We start from the raw sequence: 25736 nt of genomic DNA, 5'->3' as shown, positions 1-25736 counted from the left end.
TTCAAAACTGTTACTCTTCGAATTAGAGCACTAATCACAAAATGCTTTTCATAAAATTATTAGGTTACATATACTACGAAGAAAAATTATCTTCTTTTACAATAGCAACATTTAAATAACAGGGCTTTTTTTTATCAGATTCACCGTTTTAATAGTAGTTACGTTCATTTCTCTGAAATAACCCACTATTTCATTTTAAATGTTGATGCTCGGCGTACGTTATTTAGAATATTTACCATTGTGAAAAAGAAAGTATCTTTTAATAATATCTACATAAAAGAAAGTATCTTTTAATAATATCTACTTTAATAATATCTATATAAAGTAAACAAAAATAATTTATAGCTTGGAAAGTTTCATCTTCACATATAAATCTATACATTATTTTAGAAATATTAATACCTCAGACTGAAATTATAAGAGGTAATTCCACTGAAATGAGATTTAATCACCTTTACGACGTGAAATTAAGATATGATGTGGTTATCTTGTATTAGACCGGATACATGCTCATGAATTAATATTAATAGCTGCGAGGTTTAACTAGTTTACTAACTAGCTTCTACTGTTTTAACTTCAAACTAACCTGTATCTCTCGCACATGCTTGCCTAACTCAACTCCAAAGAATCGTGAAAATATGTGAATTAAGAAGGCGAGCATTATTTGGAAAAGTCGCAGATTGAACGCTGCATTAATTGAAATTCCCTAAAGTAAACTACGTGAGACTAATACGTGGGAAACTTCTAAGGCATTCAAGCACACGATTTCGAAATTGGTACGTATTGCGAAACAATGTTAATTTTAACTTTCATTTCATAAACGCGAAGGATAAATGGAGATCACGGCAACACGGCATCTTTTTCCTCAACGGTCAAGTAAATCTCCAAAGTTTTAAAGTTTTCGTTTTCTCAAACTTCTTTCCTGTTTCCTGTTTAATTTCATTATTGAAGAAAAGTAGTTACTCTGATCCTTCTTTTATCATTGTTGAATTAATAATAAATTAACAGTTCGATGTTTTATAAATATTTATACTGATGCCCTATCTACGCTTCAGGCCCTCGCCCAACCAGATCATAAAAATCGACTGATTAATAAAATAAAAGACTTGTTTAAAAAGTCTGAAAGAAAGCATATTGTTAAATTACACTGGGTAAAAGCACACAGTGGAATTGTCGGAAACGAAAGAGCGGACACCCTTGCTAAAAAGGCGGCACTTGAGGGATGGGACCGATAATTTTGATATCCAAGATTCAAGAAAAAACACCATTGCTGAAATGGAAAACTGGTTTTATACAGAATGGAATTTTTGCAGGGAGTCGTCTAATAAGAAAACGAGTTAATGAAAAATATAAAGTTAAACAAGAAGATGAATATTATAAATGATGTTGATATAAATCAGGTACTGACTAATCATGGCCGTTTCTCGGCTTATTTTAATCGGTTCCATCTACAGAATAATGATAAATGCTTAAATTGTGATAAATTTGGGAGCCCCAGGCACTTCGTCGATGAATGTACGCTTACCCGGAGTGCAAGAGAAAAATATAGAAAGAATTTTAAGGAAGATTTTAAAAGAAACTATTCAAATTTGAAAGGTTTTGCAAATACAATAATGAAGATTCTAAATAAGAACAAAGATAGAACTGGAATTCGGTACTGAGACTCGGATTTTGGACTTTATATGTTTTTTCTTATATTTAATTTTTTTTCTGGTCAGTCCCATTTTTGATCATATGGCCCGGATGTGCCAGCTAGGAGGATCGGGACTGTGCCCTTATAATGATAATACAGCAGAAGGCCGTAATATTAACTTCAAACCGAAATTTGTAATGAATCGAAACAATAAATTACAAGAAAAGGCTATACAAAATTCATCATTAGAGTATGTTTCCTAGTCAGAAATACACTTCTCTCCTTTTCTTCAAAATTAAATTCCTTATTTTTAAGCTCTGTTTAGTTCTAAATATTATAAAAGTTTTTTTCTGTATCTGCAGTACTGTATTATTCTCTTAACGCAACTTCCATAGCTATTTTCATAAGTATTTTTCATAACTATCTAAATCGGATTATCTCGATAAAATTTAAATTAGTAATTTCCCTGACAAGTAAATAACAGCTAAAACTAATCCAGTAAATTAGTTACGAACAATTTTCAGGTAATAGATGTAAGCATAATTGAGCTTACCTTTCTACAATTTCCATAAAATAAGGTTACCATCCTACTGAAACCTCTGATTAGCAAATGAGTACTTTACCTTAAGCAAGACGCTCATTGTCCATAAGGAATTCTGGTAAGCAATATGAATATAATTTACGAAAATATATTGTTTCGCAACTAACTGACCTTAATGAATAAATTGAAAGTACTGGTTCGTCTTACAGTATATAACGCTGTGCCTCGAGGATCACTTCCGGATTCTCATGGAACCATTTCCTAAAAGCTTCTTGTGACTATCAGTTTGCTCTAGCAAGTTTCCTGTGCAGCGTATACTTCCTCAGAACCCTTGGGGAAATGTTCATGTTGCATAACCGAAAATTGATATTCTATCGTACGAAAACATATTACGTAGGTTATCCGGAAAAAATATCGGATTTTCTGAAATTAGCAATGCCAAGATATAGAATATTTCATGCATAAAATGTTTGGCACAGTTTCCAATTCACTTATTTATACTTATATTTCTTTTACATTAAAGAAACGAAAAAATAAAATGTTCTTTTTATGTCATGGAATATACTGACTGCACATTTAGTAACGTTTTTAAATGAGTGATATGTAATATTTCTAATGACTGATATATATATATATATATATATATATATATATATATGCTAAAAATTAGAATTAAACAATTATAATTAATTTTTTTAATCCCATCCTGCGCTGTAGCTGCAGGACTGTAGTAGAATAAACTTAAAGCATCCAAATTAATTAGTAAATTGGAATAAAAGCAAGCAATTCCTCTATAATACAAATAATTGCATCCATGTATAAGAGGTTTAACATAATATCAAAACTAATCCAATTAAGGAAAGAATTCATAGTAGAACAATCACGAAAAATAAAAATGCAAAAGGGAAAATATACAAAATTATACAAATACGAGTAAAAATTAATCTCCTTTTATTGAAACTCCAATTCAGAACCCATCAGGGAAAAAGGAACTGAAGCTTCATAAAAGTCGATTAATATGCTTCGAAAATATGTTTCGTTCTCCTGGTCTATCTGAGATCAAAAGTCGTAAAAAGATTTCCCCAGATTTTTATAAAAAACTTTCATTATTAATTCATTTAAAACCGAAAACCTCGAAGCTCAAATGTACCAGAATTGTCCCTACACATTTTCGAAACACTTAGAAAAAAGAATAAAACATTACAAAGTGCCAAAATGACAATAAAAAAATCGTAGAACTTTACATTATGAACTTTGAAATTTAAAAAAAAAAAAATAAATAAAAATTGGTCTAAAACCAACATATGCTAATCCGAAATTCAAAAGCAAGTATAAATAAAGAGCAAAACTAATAATCATTTAAACAAACTAAAATATTGCGAGGTCCCCGATTATATTGAACTTTTAATTTCAAGAAAACGAAGAACTGTACTTTTCTATTAATAAAAAAGTCAAATATGATCTTTAAACAGCTAAAAACTGAAAACCTATTTGTAACAATAATGGAAAAATAGAAAAACGCTGAAATCTTAACACGACCTTCTAATGATATAATTAAATTCCAAAGATAACCAAACGGTGTTTTTGCTAATGAATCAAACTGCTCTGAAGAACCCGAAATTTTGTAGTTCTTGGAAAAAGTATGCGATAATGTTCAAACTGTTCAATAGCAGAATAAAGTATTTTAACATGTGTTCAAAATGTCCTACCCTGTTATATTTTGTGCGAGGTGTCAATGGTTCGTTGTGGTCTGTAAAATTATTACCCACGAGGAAGAGGTGATCGTCAACCCAAAATACCTGACGGCGTAAGAAACTTCTAAAGGAAGCTGCTCTCTGCAAAATCCTAGAACGCGAAAACAGAACTAGCTCAAATTTTCGGAAAAGGAAAAAGGTATATGTTTTATAAAAGTTAAGTTTTAACGTAATCGGGGTACAATACACCTAAGAAACCCCATTTTTTTAGTAACAGCTATACTTGCCAGTTATTAAATTTACAAAATAGTAGAAACTGAGTATATAAAAATAGTAAAAAATAATCAAAAAGGAAAAATACGAGATCTTTGTACATATTTGCATTAAATTCTTTATCGTAGTCATCCAATTATTACCTCAATTTAAAGTTTAAATAATAATTATCACATCGCTTTGGATGAGAAAATTTTAAAAAGTAGTTAATACCAGCTGTCTTTAAAGATATAGAACTTTTGAGTCGAGGTGTTTTATTTTCTAAGAGAATATTGTCTAAGTTAGTGATTTCTTCTTGCAAGTACTTGACCTTGTTGCGAATATTTTTTATTCTCATGAGTTGAGTATGTATGGCATTAAGTATTATTCTTTTGGAAATATTTGAGTACTAATGGATGAGTTTGTTGGAGTGCTAATGGGTAGTAGGGAAATCAAAATCTCTTCTTTTGTCGTAGATTTTAATATCTTTGAAACTGATATTTTGTGAATCTAGGTAATTAACATCTTCTTGTTGAAAGTTAGTTTTATTTAATTGCAAACATGAAGGATAAATGCAATCGTATTCTATTTGATTGTAGTTGTTTAATGTAAAAATGTCGTCCATGTATTTGTAAATGTTAGAGTAATATGAATGTTGTACTTGAGATAACTGTTGTTGGAAATGAAATTCCTTGGTGAAAAGGTATAACTTACAGGTATAAATTATATATATATATATATATATGTAAAATATAAAATCCAGCTTTCTAATAATAAATTAATAGCTCTTTAACTTCCGTTCCATTGTAAAAGTAACAGCAATAAATTTGTCTCCTTGCAGTTCTGATGTGTACTTACTAATAAAATCTGAACCCAAAATCTTGTGCATTAAAGTGTCATGTGATCTGAAATGGAATCCGTATAAAAAGGTCAATTACGTCTCAACTCCCTCATCATACTCTTATCTTTACATGCAATTATTCCTTTTAATATTTTTATATTTATCATACTATGCTCAATATACGAAACATTACATATTTTCTACATTATATTCAAAACAGAGTTCTATATACATTCTTTCTATACCAGTGTTTCAAATTTAACTCATTTATTTTTCATATTTAGCTGAATCTTAAAATAATTCCAAATTCCTAAAATTCAAATTTTTCAACAATTATCTCATTTCTAATTATTACTACAGTAATTTTAGTAACCTTTCCTAAATAAAATAATTATAAACCTTTAAATTCGTTATTTAATTATGTAAAACAATTAGGAAAACTAAATTGTTTAGTATCATAAAACTTGAATCCTTTTCATAAAAATGGTACTAAATTTTTAAAATCAAATAAGAACAACATTAGATACCTAAATTTCAAAGCAGTACTCAATTAAAAATCACTTCATATTAATGAAAAACGTTTAACATAAATCATATTCAAAATAGCACTTAAATTAATCTAATTAATTATTTCACAGTAATGAAACACTTAAACATACTCTATTAGCAGAAAATGTGCTGCTCTAATGCTTCTCTATCGCTCCGCCTTTTTCTTTTGAAAGGGGGTTTGAAAAGGTTTTTGAAATGGGTAAGATAAAAAATATGAAAGCAAACTTATAATTTTAATTGGATATAACCTCTTTTATTTTTCATTTCATTTGGGAACTTCATCTGTCTGTCCTAAAAATAGCGCTGTATGTCTAATCTGCGTAAATCAAATTAATCATACGATCTTACGTAGCGCTTTAATGCAGATGCCTCTTGCCCATTTGACTCCCTTCCTTCTTCCTCTGAAGTACTGCGACACTCTTCCTCTTTGCTTCCCATCTTGTTAAGACGCTCCTATAATCATCTATATTCGCGTCTGTCGCTATAATATCAAAATTGTTCCGGATATAGGCACGATTGGAGTGCCAAGTGAATTGTGGCCACCAGTGTGAATTTAAATGAATATGGAATTTAATCCGACTCGACTGCTTCTTCTTCACAATGGATGGACACTCTAAGCATCAAGTATTTTCCCAATCAGCATTTCTAAGCATCTACATCTCAGTGTTCTTGCATCAGTGCTCCCAAATTTGTGATAATATTACATTTTTTTTTAGCCCGCCAGGAATGTATTACGTGCTACCAACCTCAATGGAACATTTATTCCGCAACTGGATTTCTGTAAAACAGTATCTTCAAATTCATTATTCTAAAATTTAGATGTCATCGAGTATTCAACTATGAAGTGCTTTTATTACATATATTTATCTTAAAATGCTAGGACCTAAAAGGCGTTACATTCAAAATAATAAAAAATTGTGTATTATGAAAAATAAGTTTGATACACAATTGATTAAAACATTCAGGAGTAACAATGATAATATCAAACTGTAGTTAATTGAAAAAAATAGTTAACACTGAATCTTCAAGCTGTTGTTTTTTCTTTGGAAATTTCTGCCTCTGACAAATAACTTCTTCAGTTTACTAGACTTTTTAAAGTGTTACTTTTCTCGAGCGCATATTGCATCGAAAACCATAACATGAATTTAAAACTCTTGATACAATCTACCTAAAACGAAACATGTATTTTCAGCGCTGGTTCCTGAATATTGAAATCGTGGTGTTGATAATGTGATCTTCGTTACCGGCGCTGCGTGGCATTGTGCGGCTGTATAAAGACGAGTAAAGTTTACATGCTGTTGCTAAGCATAAAACAAATTTACTCTAAAGTTACAGCTAGTACTTGATACCGCATAATTCAAATCGTTAATTATTTTATAACAATTGCTTACTTAAATAATGTCTAAAAGCTTCCCACAGTGGTGAGGTGAGAATAATATTTTTTATTCTTTTATTTAGGTTTCCTTGTGAGATCGGTAAAATCATATAGACATATTCAACTACATCAAGAACCAAAGAAGCAATCAAATGTCTTCATAAAAACCATAACCGAATACGGAAAAAATCTATTTGAGAATGCCCCAAAATTAAAATCTCATTGACTATTTGCTCACTGTAGTTATAATCTTGTTACATTAGCTCCCGTTGCAACTACCTTCGACTGCATTCAAATGTCTTAATAAACATATCTTAATGCCACGAATATAAACTCAAACCAAGTCTAACACATCTGCTAAATTAATGGCTTAGTGCAGTCTTATCGAAGTTATAACTTATTTATTGCATTTAATTTTGGGTAATAAGCATTCAGTATTCTTTCTCTTCCCTAAACCTGTAATAATAAACCTTAATGATATATATTGCTATCTTTGCACTTATACCTTGCCATCTACATGAAAAAATAGGAATTTCTTTTTCTCTAAAATAAAATCCTTTATATGAATTCCTATCATCCCATGCCTTTAGATTAACGAAGCTTGACAGTCATCTTATCATCATATGTTTAAATGAATTTTTTTCATCGTTTCCCAGATTTGAGAGCAGCAGAGGAATTGAAATACACTTGAAAATAAAATGACTGTCATAGCGATGACAGTCTTGTACGAAAAATTTCCACCTCAAAGATGAAAGGAAAGGTATTAGTAGTTCCTGTCAAAACGTGAGGACAGGATTTTGAACTTCTGTATTTAAGTCATTTCATTCAATTCTCGTTTATAAATATGAGAAAATCCAACGTTTTTTTCATTTCTTTGAATTTTTAATAGTGTGGATATTAACTTTTTTTTAGTATAAACTGTCAAATCCGTTCTTTCCTAGAAAAAGGTCATTTTACGTTTCCTTATTTAAATTCTTTTAAGAGTCGCAACTGCTCAAACGCCTCAGACCATACGATAAAGGAGAAATATATTTGCCCTTCCGAGCTGCCAATCTACGTTTTAAAGAAATACATTTGGAATACATAGTTCCTTAGAGATTATATGCCTTTCCCCGAGCGATGGAATAAGAAACGTAACCTGCCTTTTATCTCTGAGGTTTCTGGGAGTGATATATTTAAAAGCAAACAACATATTCTTCAACAAAGAAGTTGTAACGATTTAGCCAGTGAAGTCATCAGTTATGCCTATAGTTTTTTTCCCCAATAAACTTATCTCGTTGTTAGAAAAAACTATAAAAAATATTACCTAATGATTTGGGGCTTTTTGTCATCTCAAAATATGCATTCTTGTTCAACAAATCGGTGGTATTATTGTGAATAGTATTCACTGCAGTCATTTTAAGAAACTTAAGAGAAAAATAGGTAATAGACTTTTAATTTAAAATTATTCAAAACGGCAACCTCAGTTTAGTGTAGATTTTGAATAACACTCTAACTATTTCGATGGCGATCAGACGCTTGTCCCTCTTCTTCAGAAGCTAAAACATTTTTGCAAAATGGCAGGAAAGACTACTGGTTTTATATAGAAAGCAACAGATGGAGCCTGCAGATAGCGAAATCTATCGAGGAATCAACGTTAGTTACATGGCACAGGATGAGAAAGGTTACATGAGAATTTAGTTTTCGCCGAAAACAGGGAATTTACTATCGAAGGGCTAGGGCAAGTTCCCATGTAATCGGGTGATCCTGCCATTAGTTGTCTTTCAGTCTTTTGTTTCATAGTCGCAGAAATAAATTCGAATATTTGAATTGATATGCAACCCTAGAAAATAAAAATGTTATTCATTTTTTTCTTTTCATGATATATCAATTTTACGTCAATAGCAGAAACTTCATTGTTTACTTTTAAAAACGAAATCACTAAAAATACCGGAATTATATTTTTGAGCGGAAATAGTCTTTTTGCAGTTGAAAAAAAGCCAATACGTTCCACCCCTGTTGCGCCACTTATAAGTAAATTGCCTCAGTTAATACTTTGTTTGAAAAAGAGTAGCAACGTCTTGGTTTATCGCAAGACTTTGATTAGAATAGTAGTTTTAAAAGTCTTTTTTGAAAGAAATGAGTTTGTAATGAAGCAGTTTGTTGAAAATAATTGAAATAAAATGTGTATGCCTTTAAAAAAACATTTTGTCCGTCGATTCAAGCGAGCCATCTCATTTATCTGATTTAATGTGTATCTTTCGTCTAAAATAACAGACAACCCCATTTAAGTGGAAACTCCACTGATTGTAGTTGATTTAACGTGATATTTGCGAATATTGTGATTTTTTTATACAAGAACGTTTTTCGTTGTCTTCTTCTAAAATATCCCTTCCGAAATCAATGTACAAAATTAAACGTTTTCTCAAATTTTACCTGTTTCCTTGAACTCAAACACAGCGGCTTTAAAAAGTAAACAAAGTCACTGAAGAAAATATTTCATTATCATTTTTATTTAGCACAATCGTATACTTTACACAAAAAAATATTTATGCAGTTTTAAAAGAAATCAATAATACCTTAGAGAATTTAAAATTTCCAGAACCCTCTGTATACATAATTTTTCATTTTTCTTTGACATATACCCTTGTATGTCATTCCACTCTTTATTCCATGAATATAAGGTGTTCTAAACATTATATGCTTTTTATGGCTATGAATTAGGAAATTATAGTAGCACATACATAAAATTAATAGATTCAAAACGAAATATAGGGAACATTCATTATGAATATTTCCGAAAGTAACTGGTATTTCTGAGAACAAAAGTTAACACATCATCTCTCTAAAATGAGCCCTTTCCCAGCAGACAAAACCCATATAGAGCCATAGGTGATTATGTTGGAGAGTGTTCAACCTACATAGCTTTAAATCATTTAAAACAAAACATAAATTTTCCAAATAATTTGTAAAACATAATCGTACAGAAGAAATGACTAAATATACTACATCGGAGATATAAAACATTACATTAAAGCATCTTTCATTAAAGATAGTGCAGATGTTCTCATCACAAATTATGCCATTCAGACATATAGCAAAAACATGTAATTTTCTGGAATTTGTATCTTGGTTCTTCATTCAGTGGCGCATGTATTATGCCATCCCTAAAAAATTAACAATATGATTAAACTTCAGAATGTTGTTTCAAATAGAAAAGCAAGCATACCTAAGTACAAACAGTTATAAACAAGAGTTATAAGCAAGTATTATTCACAACATAAATACGCATTTCAAAATGTTATTGCATTTTACTAGTGTTAGTGAGGTATGAGATAACAAAAGCAGTTTATTACAATTTTCAGTAGCAAGGATCATTAGCATCGTTTCACCCCTAGTAATGCATTGATCAAAATCTAGCAACAAAATAAGACATGAATATAAAACATGTAAAGTTAACAAATAAGGATACATTAAACTGAATGAAACACATTAGAGGCTACAAAATTGATAAGAAGTAAAGTGTTGTGCACGGCAATTAAAAAATTCACTTAGCATTTTTAAGAAGCTCAGTTAACCGCGTTTTCTTTTGAACTTCGAATATCCTTCACTTCGCATTCTTCTAACTCTTGATATATTTTTAAAACTTAATTAATTTCCTGTTTGTAATGTAAATGTAAAATTTTTTGGAAAGTTCTTCACGTAAGGCAAGCCGCTAATCCCAGCGCTCTCGTATTTGCAACAGAATACATTTTTCAAAGTTTAGAGGATGTGTAATAATATATTTGTGCTTTTGACATAATATTTATTAATAAAGAATTAAATTTACATGCATTCTACATTCATTACTCTTCCGCGCATATACATATAAGAATAAATAGTAAAGTTAAATTAAATTTAAATAATTCTCTTGTGCCATTGCTGCAAGGAATGAAATCTGAATTTAACAAACATTCTCAATCCATATAAAGCAAATTTAAAGTTAATTAAAATTTTAAATTATGAAATCTTAAATTCATACAAAAAATGATTAATCATTGCTGTGAACATACAAAAAATGATTAATCATTGCTGTTAACATATCATTTAAATTCTGACAGCATATTTAAATTAAGTGCAAATATCAAAAATCATGAAAAAATATATAATATTCCAAAAAATTAATCCTAAAAAAATTTTTAAAACATTTTTAAAACTAAATTAATTTGCTTTAGTGAATAATTGTTGATCAGGCAGAAGACAGATCTTATCAAGGGGAAGTTGCCTCCAAACCTAACGCTTCAATTATTCAATTCGTGTTTCGTCATCCATATAGGCATCTGTATAGTAATATTCAAAACCAAAATTAAAGCCAAATGTAGTGAATTACTAAAAATTAAACATAAGGAATTTTGAGAAATTTAGAAAGCAAATTGATTACGAATCAATAATACTAAAATAATACTAAAAAGACAATTAAATAGTAAATATTTAGTTAGGTAAGTAAGATTAAAACTTATTATTTACTTGCCTTTTTATTATTTTAGTATTATTTATGTATTTTTTACAGATTGTATATAGTTTATTTTTTGATTTACATGCATAATTCGTGTCGGGGAAGTTTTCAAATAGGCAAAGGTTTCTAAATTATTTTGTTTTTCTACTCTTTTTACATTGGCAATTTACATTTAATTAATATTTTGATTCTTAATTAATTTGCTTTCTAAATTTCTCAAAATTCCTTATATTTAATTTTTAGTAATTCACTACATTTGGCTCTACTTTTGGTTTTGAATATTACTATACTCATGCGTATATGGATGACGAAATATGAATTGAATAATTGAAGAGTTAGGTTTGGAGGCAACTTCCCCTCGATAAGATCTGTCTTCTGCCTGCTCAACAATTATTCACTATTGCAAATTAATTTAGTCTTAGAATATTTTTCAAAAATTTTTAGGATTAATTTTTGGAAGATTATATATTTTTTCATGATTTTAGATTCTTGCACTTAATTTACATATTCTCTCAGAATTTAAATAATTTTGTAAATTAGTTCGCAGGAATAATTAATCATTTTTTGCATGCATTTAAAATTTTAATTCACTTTAAATTTGCTTTATATGAGTTAAGAATGTTTGTTAAATTCATATATGTATATATATTATTACTATTATTAGCAAATTTAATTTTTAATACAGAGAATCAGATTTGGATTTTATTCATATTTAGGAAATATAATTTTTTAAAAATATATAAAATGCATAAATTAATAGCTTACTTTATGGATTATTTTGATTTTTAAATGTTTTAATATTTATAAAACCAAAATTTTAAATATTATTTATTTTAACAAAAGTTTAAATTTAGTTCTAATTTAGTTCGTGTTGTTTTAGTATAAGTTGAATTTAATATTTCAATAGTACTCATATTAAATTTATATTTTATCAGATACATTGACCTTAGATTGATATATTTAGATGAAATAAAGTAATGAAAAATTACAAAAGGAATCTTGCAAAAACTTCAAATTGCACTTGAAAGGACGCTTGAAAGAGTAGATTTAATTTATTCTCTTTCTAAAAGTAACACTGATAATCTAAGAAGAAAGGTTAGAGCTATCACGCCTAAAAGCGGTGATATCACGACGTTTCATCGACATCGACAAATTGCCAAGATGCGACGGCAAACATTTTGCGTCTTCTCTGCGAGGCAAAAATATAGTAAAAGTTACCACAACTTCAACTTCTCGGACCAGATTTGCGACATCTTTCCTGCGTCATATACTACTTGGGTATTATATCGGAATCATAATATAATAAGGAAAGCAATACAGTATAATAAGTAAATTATAATAAGAGTTACTATATAATAGTAATTATTTATTGTACAATCTTAGACAAAAAAAAAAAAAAACCGACGCTCAAGAAAGGAGTTATTCGAATGGGACGAAAATCGGTACAAGTGATGCACATGTACAGAAAAACAAATGATTACAGTTTGAGAAAAATTGGATGATTTATTGAAGTGATAGAGCTTCACAAAGTAAAAAGGTCAGAAACGCGTTTGTCCACCTCTGGCTTATGCAAGCAGTTTTCGGCTTGGCATCGATTGATACAGGTTGCGGATGTCCTCCTGAGGGATATCGTGCCAAATTCTGTCCAACTGGCGCGTTACATCGTCAACATCCCGAGCTGGTTGGAGAGCCCAGCCCATAATGCTCCAAACATGCTAAGTAGGAGAGAGATCCGGCGACCTTGCTGGCCAAGGTAATGTTGGTCAAGCAATCAGGTGAGCGTAGAAACATGTGCAGTGTGGGGGCGGGCATTATCTTGCTGAAATGTAAGCCCAGGGTGGCGTGACATGAAGGGCAACACAACGGGCCTTAGAACTTCGTCAACGTACCGCTGTGCTGTAAGGTTGCGACTTATGGCAACCAAAGGGATCCTACTATGAAATGAAATGACACTCAAGACCATCACTCCTGGTTGTCGGCTTCTCTGCGAGAAGACAGTCAGGTTGGTATTACACCGCTGTCCAGAGCGTCTCCAGACAGGCCTTCGCTGGTCATCGGTGCTCAGTTCAAAGCGAGACTCATCACTGAAGACTATTTTACATTCCAATGCGAATGAGCCCGACACCACTGCAAACGGGCTTGACGTTGTACAGAGGTCAATAGTAGTCGGCGCAAGGGGCGCCGTGACCTCAGTCCCCTTTCTGTAAGCCGTCTATGAATGATATTTGCGGTCACTGAAACACTAGTTGCACGTACAATCGATTATAATGATGCGTCTGGGGCTGTGAGTGCCGCTCTGAGGATTGCTCGGTCTTCACGTTCTGCCGTTTCTCTAGGCCTATCGCTTTCTTCTTCACGCTGTGGGCGGACATGGTTCACCGATTCCTGCCAACATCGTCTAATAGTGGCTTCGCTCCCGCTCAAATGTCGAGCTATTCGCCGATAAGACCAACCGGCTTCTTTCAGGCCAACAACATGACCTCTCTCAAATTCTGACATCTGCGCATATCGTTCGCCCACCTCTATGCGACGCATATTTATAGTCTACCAGAGTACACGGAATGAAATTCGTGAAGAATGTATGACCTGGAATCGTAATTTCTCCTCTTAAATATCCTGCCAGTTGCGCAGATCAGATGCGCTGTAGCGACAACCGTTCATTCATTGGCAACCAAAATGTAAAATTTTGCATTTTCCGTCGAAAACTGTAGGCATATCAATTTGTGTCCAATTTGTTTTATATCTTCTCGGTCCGTCGTGGTGTGTCTTTTTTTTTTTTTGTCTAAGATTGTACTTTATCATAGAATAATACAGCTGCAGCAAAATTACGTTTTGGAACTACACATATTTTTACCAAAAAATAAATAAATAAATATTTCAATTAAACACAATGCAATCAAACAGTTTATTACAAATGATGATCAGCACACTTTCTTTCTTTTTTGCCATCGACAGAATAGCTGGACCGCAGGGTTATGCGCTCTATGTTAGGTAAAATTAATTTTCTGCATCTTTAAGTCTGTGCTTTGAAGGTAGTGAAAATAAACAAAGGAAAAATATCTCTGCTACATGATTCATGTTCATACATCTTATTTTGTGAATAAATCAGCCCGAATGGATCGTACGTGTGCTCATGGTCACGACTGCCGCAGTTAAACTATACTGTATAGCTTGTTCCGTATATAGCTGTTCGTTTTCGTCTTAGTCCTGTGCCCAAAATCATCCTTCACACATTTTTGTTTCCAGCACGAAAGACATTTGTAAATAGTTTACCTCAAAGCGAAATATAAGTTTTCCAGATCATGCTTTTTCATTTCACTTGTCGTTAACTTTATTCAAGACAGCTGAAGTACACATTTGTATCTAATGCTACAGCTCTGTTGATATGTGTAATAATGGTACATTATCTGTACAATAACTAAAATACAATACCTGCAGAATATTGAGAAAATATATATCGATGATATGATGTCCCGTTATGTAATTCTGGCGTAAGACTTATTATGTAGACATGAAAAGCTTATCAATAAAGTAACTGAAAAGGAGTTTTTAGGTTGCTTCTCATGCTTTGAAAGTAAAAGGGAAATTGACAGAATACTGCTTTTATGCACTCAGCCAGCTGCGCATAGTAAATGTCATAAAATGTTCTCTGCTTGTAAAATAATTTCCTTTATACATTATACTGCAAACGTCAAACAGTACTTTCAGCAACAACACAATAAAATACTAACTATTTTTTACCAAAACTCAGAATACTTCGGATATACTATATGTCTATGTAATATATGTCTATATATATAAGTCTCTTTGCCAAACGTATTTAATATTACTGATGAGATATTAGATTCTCTTCGTAAAATTTATTTCCAAGGACTTTTCTATGCCTTTATTTGTCGTTTAATAGCAAGTCATGCGCACCTAATTTACATGAGAAGCTGCAATATATTTTAGAAAATATATTCTTTGAAGTCTAAGATTTTACACGTGAAGGCAAAGCAGTGTTTCCCTCTCCTTAGGAACAAAGATATTTCCGAAAAGAGATTCATTAATTCGGTCTCTCATGTACCAACGTACATTAAACTTCGTGTTCATAGTTGTGCACCTTTCATGACCATAAATTCAAATTTAATGTTTCCCGAGAAATCTTGCTCTGCTTAGTGTGGCAAAACTTTGTTCCCGTTAGACTAATAATATTGTTCATCACACGCTATATCAGACTGAAGATTTTAATTAGAAAAGCTTCTGCATTTCAGATTAAGTCTTTAGAGTTATAGTTTTAAGCATGCTTGAAGTAAGAACTTTTTGTAATTAAAATTATGGAGCAGAGAAATTTTATGAAGTCAAAAATATCATTAATTCTTGCTGAAACTCTGATCATTACTGCACTCATTTCTATCATGTTATAAATTGAATTCTAATATTAACATAATGATACCTTTGAGCTTTCTTGATTCAGTATAAACACTGTCATAATTTAGAGCATTGCAATTCAAGCTACAAATACTATCATAAAGGTCGGCCATATGCCATGAACTCTAACTGCAGAATTCGCTTTCGTGCTGAGTTGGTGACACTGCGTTAATAGGATTACATTTACACAAACAGGTGATCATCATCTCTAACAGATTTTCCCTATTCTCTCGACACATACAGCTTTACTAGTGGCTGAATTCAATCTACACATCTGTAGAGACACTAAATAAACAGAGTTATATATTGAATTCTGTAATGTAAGGGGTTCATCTACAAAGTGAGAGCTATTCATCCATCAGCAAACCTGTCTAACTGTGCAATTGCTAATCCTCAGTCCCACATCTACTCGCATCCTCGAGAATGTTATAACCTGATATGATATGTCGGATTCTGAACAATACTCACAAAATGAAGCTTTGCATAGACTACAAAGTTACTCTGGAGTATAAAATAATTATTCGCAGTATGTTTACGTAAACCATCGTAAGGATATGTTAGCATCATATGTTACTAATAAACTCATTCCCAAACATCCATTATGCATCACTGATTTATATTTTTAAATCGAAGGAAATGAGATCAATATATCTCATTTCCTTCGATTTATTTGACATTTTAAAATGTAACAATTACATAGTGTATGGCGTAGTTTCTATTATTAATTCAAACAATGAATTCGCAACAGGCTTCTCGTTCCATTAAATATATGTGAATATTTCTCCAAACATTGGATTCTCTTATTCGAAATTTGTTACACCAATATCTATGCCATGTATAAATATTTTGTAGTAATTAATTATTTTTATAACGGAATTTATAACTTAAATCGTTTTAGCCTATATTTAGGAGTAAATGCAGAACTACAATTTTTTGCTAAGGTGTTAGCCGTCCATCTAGATATTAGTAAAATAATGGAAATGCAATTAATCTTTAATTTAAATACGAACAGTAATGTATATTTTAACATTAAGGATTAGGAACCAGCTTCTTTAAAATATATGTCATTCATCTGCTTTTTTTCTAGTTTAATGAGACACTCTATCCGCAGATTTAGTTAAAAAAAACTAGCTGTTTCTCCATTTACTCTAGTAACATCTAGTATATAAATACATATTGCGCGCGCACGGATTCGTAATAGATTGAATGCACAAATACAATAAAAGGTTAATAAAATTTATTCTTATCAAAAGAAATAAAACAGAATGCTGGAATTTTTCTCAGAGATATTCGTACAAGTGTTCACAATATCATGCAATATATTCAGTAGCTATACTCCAAACTACTAATAACGTTAAAATACAACGCAGTACAAAGAGAACGCTAATTCAGATATCTCAGTTCGCTCGGAACCAAACTCGCAACAACAGTAACTAAGCAACTAACTAAACAACTGAGCTGAGCTCTCTCTTTCCGGCTTTAAATAGTTTTTAGCCGACAGCGATAGACCTTTCTACTAAATTCTGCTTCTCGAGATTTGTGGAAAGCAAAAAGAGGATATAATTACGGTTACAGCTAACATATTGGTCAATTACATTTATTCAGTTTCAATACAAATTACCGAGATATCCATTTATTCAATGGTAAATGCAAGAGCTCCTGTATTTTTACTTTTCCGGCGTAGTTTTTTCTTAAAATATGTCTGGCGCTGCATTGCACGGGGAAATACAGCAATTTTAATTACAACTCTAGTAAAACTAGCTACCTAAATATAAATTCGTAACATTTTATTACACTGGATAAGTATGTTACGAAATGAATTTGAAATGGACAAATTACACCATAAGGATTACGGACACTACAATTTACTCTGCCTATTTTCCTATTTACACAGCCATATTAAGTATAGCGAAAGAATTACAGATATTTTATTTTAAATGCGTGAAGTAAAATCATTGCCAATATAAATGAATCATATTAAAATTATTTTCCTAAACTAAAATTTTAAATTAATTTTGAAATCATTATGATTATTTCAAGTGAGAGGTTATTTTGGAATTATAATCAAGGAAATGCTACTTATTCGTGGCATTTTGGAGAACTTTACAGTTTTATTGCCAAACCCTTGCTCGCTTGGAGAATTAGAGTGTTGTTTTGGTATTAGTATTACTTTATCGAGTTTTATCAAGCATCCGCCTTCCTCCATACGTGTATGCAAAATAAAATATAATTTAAAGCCACGCAGCAGTGATAAAAAGAGCCGACTTATGCTTTTTTCTCCGTATACTCAGTAAACGTAGCTGTGTTCTTGCTGTATATCTAGTAACGAATATCACATCCACAGTCTAAATTTCTGGAATAGCAACCTGGGCAGATGATAAACTTTTAATATGTTTTATTCTTTTGATGAGAGTAGTTTATTAGTGCCTTTGGTACCCGGTTTGAAAAGTTCTTTATTTATATTAATTTAGGGTGAGGAAAACTTAATGGCAACTAGAGCAGCTATTAGCTATCTCACTGCTAAACTCAGTTTCATTCCACATATCTATTATCATCACGCTTGTTAGCCACAAAATACCTCACTAATGTCTTGAGTCATTTCGTGTATACAGATGGCGTACAAAATAATGCGAACTTCTGCGAAAAACTATTCTACTTTTTATACTAAAAGTACAGCTGTGCCGTCTATTTCAGAAGTCTACTACACTCTGGTAGTGAGTGTGTGTGTGTGATTATGGCAAAGCCTCGAGGGCTATCTGCCTAAGGGAAGGGATGCCTTCGTGGAGGACTTTCTAAGGGAAACTGGCTCGTATACACGTTACACATGGGGAAAACCACGAAAACGCCCACGCAGCCAGCCCGTTCGCGGGATTCGAACCTCGGACCAAACTACCAGTGTTCAGCGACTTTACCGCTCGGCCGCTGGTGGACCTTCTGGTAGTGAAGGAGGAGATATCAGTTTCTCAGCAGCTGGCATAGATGTTCCATGCGAGATTTGACGGACTTTCAAAGAGGCATGATTATTGAGCGCGTTTAACTGGAACCTCGGTTACAGAAGTAGCAAGAATGTACAAGAAGGATATATCAACCATAATGACCTCATGCACAAACGACGATAGGACGTCGTCTTCTCAATACAACAGTGGACGAAAAATAAAGCTGATTAGTAAGAACAGAAGCATGTGGAAGCACAAAGTGTTAGATAGCCCAAGCAAATGTCTACCTAAAGTAATCCAGATCCGAAATGTTCACTTTTCCCAGAAAGCTGTTTAAAAGAACTCCCAAAAGAGAGCAAGGTGTACGAACGTTTATGGAAGACTGGCAGTTCGTGAACTGTTATTCATGTAATGCAATAATTTCAGGCACCGTCTGTAAAAAAAAAAAAAAAAAAATTTACCAAGGCTAGGCCCTACAGCAATGGAAACAAATCTCCTGGTCAGACGAATCAGCGTTCCTCTTGTTTCAGACCACCGAGTGTGTTTACGACTGAAAAACAGCCACAGGAATGTTAGCCGCCTATTTGACTCATTTGTTATTCTGCAAACAAAGATGGTCCCCACCAGAGCAATCTGGAGGATCGTCTTCATCCTTTTATCCATACTTTATTCCCTTTATATGTATGTTCATGCATTAATTTATGAGCAGGATAACGAAATAGAACATCATATCTTTCCTGTTCTCAGAGTTTAACAGTATTAATCGTTTATAAGGAAGTCTCGACTCTCAAACGCTTAGCTAGAATTCCGCCTACAGTTATATTTTCTGAATTAGAGACTACGTTTTGGGATAAAGGGCTTCATTCTCCCTTAAAATTCGGACAAGATCTCTATGCGCCCATTCCACATCGCATACAATGTGCACTTCAGTCAAAGGATGGTCAAGCCCCCTATCAATAATTATTTTTTTCTTATTTTACAGGCGTTTGTATTATTTTGTACCCCACCTGCAGTACTTAATTGATATAGTAAATGGCTACCTGGCTGACGATTATTTAACTTTACTAATTAGTAATGATATTAAGCAAGCAAATATTAAACTAAATTATATTTTTTAAAGGACACACAAACTAAAAGCGTACAAAAAGAAATTTTACGATAGATTTTGGTAAAATGCACAGAAACATTCTCCAATTACAGCAACCGACGATTAACCTGAAAGGAGACCTGGACAGGTTTGGAGCCGAACGTAAAAACACGCTAAACCGAATTCAAGCTAGTTGTTTCTTTTGATAGGTATCTGCTAGAAATACCTCCATAAAAGAAAGTAATTGAATATTAATTTTAAGTAAAGTACAATTTTACAATATATTTAGAGTTTATCTACCCGTCGCTTGCTCCAGATAAGCAATTAACTCTGTAAACTGGTTAAAAGTTTGTTGTAAAAAGGATGTGAAAGATTATTTTTCTCTAAAATATCAAAAACATAAACTTCAAAATAAATTAAAACATATATAAAATAATGAGCTCTTAACTGATTTTTAGATTGTGTGATGTAAGAACGTTATTGTTTTTTCACCACAATACTTGCAATATTATTATTTATGGCATCTAAATTTCTTTGAAAACATTCTAGGAATACCAAACCCCACTCTCAATGCATTCATAATAAAACATCCGTGGCTTTCCAGTAAAATATTATTTTTATCACTTTAGCCAGTAAATTCTAGTATAATGACTAGGTGCTTCATGAACCATTCCATATTCTTAAATCATCCACAAACATGCATATATAAAAAACGTCTGCGTGGATTTGGTAAAAATTCTGATCTCATTAAGATCGACACAGGGAAATTTTCAGAAAATCCTAACACGGGTTAATACCTTTTTTTTAAAAAAAAAAAAAGAACATTTCACTTGCAAAATGAAATTGTTAGAAGACTGCGACATAAATGAGATCATTCTCAGCTACATAACTGCATTCATTTCTTTTCTTGTGCTTTTATCGACCTCGCACATTTCTTTGGTTTTATTACGGCAGAGAACATAATGTGAGTTAACTACATTGCCGAACGTTTTCGTCAAATATGCAGAGTTGCTTCCGAATTAGAGGAAAAGATCTTCACTTCCATCGTAGTATGCAATTTTTTTTTTAAATTTAGATTTTGCCAAATGCTGTTTGAAACCGAATTCTAAAAAGAAATTTCCTGAACTTTCAAGTGGAAGTATTTTAAATGCAGTTGGTGATGTATCAGGTCTTTCTGAAACAAAAAAGTCTCTACCTTTCTCCGTTTAAAACTTTAAAATAAAATTCTTAGGTTTTTTTTAATAATGAAGTAGGTAAACAGAATTTCTGCTTCGAGGTTAGTTTAACACTCCACCTAGTTTTATAATCTCGTTTACATTTACTTAAATGTGAAATGTGAGAGACGTTGATACACTAAGATCCTGCTCACACTATTCATCAGATTTAGAAGAAAAGAATCTCAAGTTCCTTTTGCCTTTTAAAATTCTTTGTAATTGTAAAAACGGAAATTGCGATTTACTTTGAAACAATACGGTAAACAGTTCTTTAAAATTATTTCCTGCAGCTTAAATATTTAGACTTGAATTTTTTAAACTAAATTAGTAATCAGGAATTATTTTTAACCTCGTAAGAAAGGTCACAAGATATAACCTGTGCTACAAAGTATTATTTAAAACACCTAATGAGCACACTAATGGGAAACTTTTGCAGTATATCTTGTATTTTTGTTGCATCCTGTATTTTGCTGTTGTACTTTTACAGCGTCCAGTAAAAAACCGGTGTCTGATTGAGCAAAAACCGCCTTCGTATACATTTCAAGGTGCTGAAGCTACTGATTTTCTTATCACAAAAACTTTAACATAATTCTAAATTACGATATTCATTTAATAAATTAAAACATTTATTTAATAATAAAATTATAAATATGTGTTTATGAATGATGGTATACAATGGTAATGGGGCAACATTATGTCGAAAATAAGAGTTTTCAGTTGAAGTACCTTGAATAATATAATATAATTGTGCTTGAAATAAAACTCGCATCCTTTAGCATTAATTTTAGATTATAGTGTAAATAGTATTTATGTATATAATTGACATCATTAGCTATATTTTTATAAGGAATTTATACTTTAAAGAAAGCAACAGGAACGTCACTCATAATATGTACTAATAAATTTAAATGTTTCTCTGTAGAGGTATAATTTGTTAATTGTTACTTTCCTGGTTATAACTTAAGCATCCTAATCTACGAGTTCAAGTTATAAATATAGCTGATAATATTTTAGTTACAGTGCATAGTATATTTTAAGCAGGAAACGTCAAAAATATACAATGCCCTAGCCAAGACTAGAAGCTGGATCTCTCGAATTCGCGCCGAGTGCGCTACCGTTACGCCACGAAGGCATGCTGGAAGGAGAGAGAATATAACGTATAAAAGAATACAATGCTATATAATCTATTCAAGCAGACTGTAAAATGGATTATGTAACGCCACAACTATAAGTCAAAATAACAGCATTTATAAAATTTGACATTCGTTTGATGACCGAAATCCACATAGTGAAGAAGTGAAGATTATATTAATACCTAAATTTTCTAGTGATTATTTAAAAACGCATAAGTTCTTCATCATTTATAAAAGTAATCATGTAAAAGACTTTCTTAATATAGCCATCAGGAAATACTAACTTTCTTGGATTTTATAAATCCCGCTCGACTTTTCCTGAAGTTCTTTACCTAAGCTCTTTTTTTTCTTTGATATGTAAAGAAAACGTGATATTCTTTAAATACTTTTCTTTAGGCATAATTGCATTAAAATTTAATTACATACTAAGGATTTCTATTGCTTCTAGTAGATTTGATGTATCACCATACACAGTGAATATTCCTTCCTGATATAAAAATGCAATTTCTTTCACATTTTCTGAACAGTTTAATGTCAAAGGCCCCATAATTTCTCATTTCCTAACATTAGCTAATTAACGTTTTAAAAAAGTTTCAATTGAAAATAAAATTAGCAGCTTGTGATGATATTGAATAAACTGTGCATAAGATCTCATTAAATTTTGAATTCAAAAAATATTTAATGAACAAAATCAGATTAAAACATGCATTATCTCGACTTCAAAAGCTATTAATTTTAATGAGCTGAAATTTCTTCAAGTCTGAAAGTCATAAGAGTAGTAACTACGTGGAATGAAAAATGGGATCTAAAGAAGTGCCATTAATGCGCCTGAATAGTCCATTATCTAATTCATAAATTATCTACGTAACTTCTCCACAGTAAAAGAGGAACCAAACTCACCCTATATACCGACAAATTTTATAACAGCAAACTTTAAGGTAAGAAGAAATTTAGCCCACTTTCTTCCGCAATGAACAGATACTGGTATAAATAAATTTATATACTCCTTTAAGATGCAGAAGCCAAACTACACTTTTGTAAACTGATCCCTAATGTTAATGCATATTAAAACACGTTCTGTTTCCAAAATGATTTTTAGAAGCAGTCTGCTGCTTCTAAACAAGTGCAAACAGTTAGTTCTTTCTAAACAACTCCAAACAGTTAAAATTTAAACATTGTGAAATGTTGCAAAGCTTACGAGCATGGGGAATTTAATCTGGCTCAGCGTAACTTCAGGCAAGAATGTTGATCACAAATCGATACTGAATGCAATAAGATCTTTTCTGTAGCAAAACGTAGCATTTTGAAATGAGCTTACTACAAACCTTAATAATTCTCCTTCGTTTCGAATTCATTTTCTTTAGCTTGACAGAAAGGTAACTGTAAGAGTATAATCGTATGTCCGTAAAATTTAAGTCTGGAATTCATGCAAGAAATTAAATATGTTGAAAATTTTTTCGTACTTTATTAAAAACTGTAATACAAGTAAACTTCAAACAACTATAAAATCTCGAGCCTTAATTATCCTTAAATGCGTGCTGTTCTTATTAAACATCATACAGTGTTTTTATGCTGTGTGTGTAAAGAGAGGGGGGGTTCTGAGGCTTGAAAGAGGAATTTCTGAGGCAGATTAGAAGGAGTTGAAATACTCGAATAAAATATTGAGTTTTGTGCGCTGTGATAAAACAAAGAACGTTCAAAAGGGATGATCCGAATGATTTAACGTAAAGATATAGCTTTGGAATAGGCGTGTACTAATTATTATACTTGGCGTACTGTCTGTCAACTAATCTAAAGGGCATAAGAAACAAACGAACACTTAATGTGTGGTTGAGAGAGAACTGTTCATTATACAATCCAGTAATTAGAGAAATGCTTTGACTGGATCTAAGAAGGCGAATGTATATAAAATCAACAATTCTGGTTTAATTGAAACTAATAGTATATATCCTTTTTGTTTAAAGCTTAAGAAAATTAAAACAGACCAAAATACAATTGGTTCTTTAGACTTAGCATTATTAATTATCCCGAAGTTAAATTATTTGATAAAAAAGACATTTTAATTTTAAATCAACCAAGTTAATTAATTGGCATTCAAACATTTCTAAAAATGTTATTGGTATTATATCATGAATTATTTCAGCATTAATTATTTTTAATTAAATAATACGAATCATTAACTGTTTTCTAATATTCATCATTGATTACTTTTTATCAAACTATTCGAATCAAAGATATATGCACAGAAGTTACTCAACTGCAAAAACAATTTTTTTTATTATTCGCTAAAGCATTAACTACTAATAAAATTCCAAAATATTTTGTGAATTTCTCACACAAAAAAACTGACATTAGTTACGGAAAATAACTATAAATATTAATTACATAGAAAGCCCTATTTTAAACCCACAGGAGGATAGAGGCGGATGTGTAAAAATATTTCTAGTATGTAAAAATTGATAGATATTTGTAAAATATGTAATTTAATTCTGACAGAATAACTTTTACTTATCAGGCCATTTCTTTCATTTCAAAGACGCTACATAACCACTTAAGAGTGGAAAAGGTTTTTACTGTTCTTTTCATTCCCTTTCATTTCTTCACACTTTAAAGCCTGAATATTGATTATTACTTCCATCATTTTATTCAAGTATACGACAGCTTTGGTCGCATATTTTACTAGGTGGGATTTCAAGCCAGTAACTCAGCTTCACATTTTTCATCTAGAAACCCTCTTTACACCCTCTTTCGTTTCACAATCGCCAAGATCAGAATAAGATTGATTTTATTCAATTGACCAAGTATTATTTTTTAGGTATTTTAGAACGCCAGAATAATTAAATATGCATTAATTATTTTTCAGATTGTCTATAGATAGTTAACACTATATTTTTAGCTATCTTTTTTCATGTACATATCACTTTAGCTTTTCGTCTTCGCCATTTCTTTACTTCTGAAATTTACAAGCCAAAGCTACGTTTTACATTACTCTACAATTTTGTTGTTCACTTTGTAGGGACATTAGGTAATTTTTGGAAGCAGGAGAATTGACAAATTAGCAAAGCCTTCGCCGGGAATCGAACCGCGGACCTCTGGAATACGCGCCCACTGTGCAGACTATCACATCACGAAGGCATACCAAGAAGGCGGGAGAAATACCTTATATAGTCCCCCCTTTTAAAGAGCGACTGGAGTTTAAGGGGACCCAATCGCCAAATCCTGGGTGTGGAGAAACATTATCCAACACCCTTTTTAGTTCGGGCGCTAATGTAGAGATATTAGGTATATTTTCGGAAGCAGGAGAATTGAAAAATTAGCAAAGCCTTCACCGGCAATCGAACCATGAACCTCTGGAATATGCGCCCAGCGTGTAGACTACCACAACAAGAAGGCGGGAGAAATACCTTATATCTTTTTTAATTAGTTTGAAGGGTTCCCAGAAACGTGGAGGTGGTCTCATTAATTTCAGAAGTGCACAGTAATTATTTTCCGTGTTGAGCCTAATGATAGAACACGTAATAAATTGTACTATAAACAATTATTGTTTCTGATTGATTAAATTGAACAGAAACATATTTTGTTGTAGCAATGGTAGTT

The 25736-nt window shown here is 31.8% G+C and overlaps 1 protein-coding gene and 1 long non-coding RNA gene across 3 annotated transcripts in view; one reads left to right on the top strand and one right to left on the bottom strand.

Moving 5' to 3' along the window:
* The window catches only part of LOC118190063 (glycine receptor subunit alpha-3-like), a 358296-nt gene that overhangs the window by 74798 nt on the left and 257762 nt on the right, over positions 1–25736 (top strand). The window lies entirely within an intron of this gene.
* Positions 9357–25736, bottom strand: part of LOC146992887 (uncharacterized) — a 36992-nt gene continuing 20612 nt past the window's right edge. Inside the window, exon 2 of the long non-coding RNA XR_015038963.1 lies at positions 9357–10031. This is a non-coding gene — a long non-coding RNA (uncharacterized LOC146992887). The remainder of the gene's footprint in view (positions 10032–25736) is intronic.

Source organism: Stegodyphus dumicola, chromosome X2, assembly GCF_044657685.1.
Source record: "Stegodyphus dumicola isolate Sdum_Otavi_A_Nest chromosome X2, ASM4465768v1".
NCBI lineage: Eukaryota > Metazoa > Arthropoda > Arachnida > Araneae > Eresidae > Stegodyphus > Stegodyphus dumicola.
This window is presented reverse-complemented; position numbering and strand designations above follow the sequence as displayed.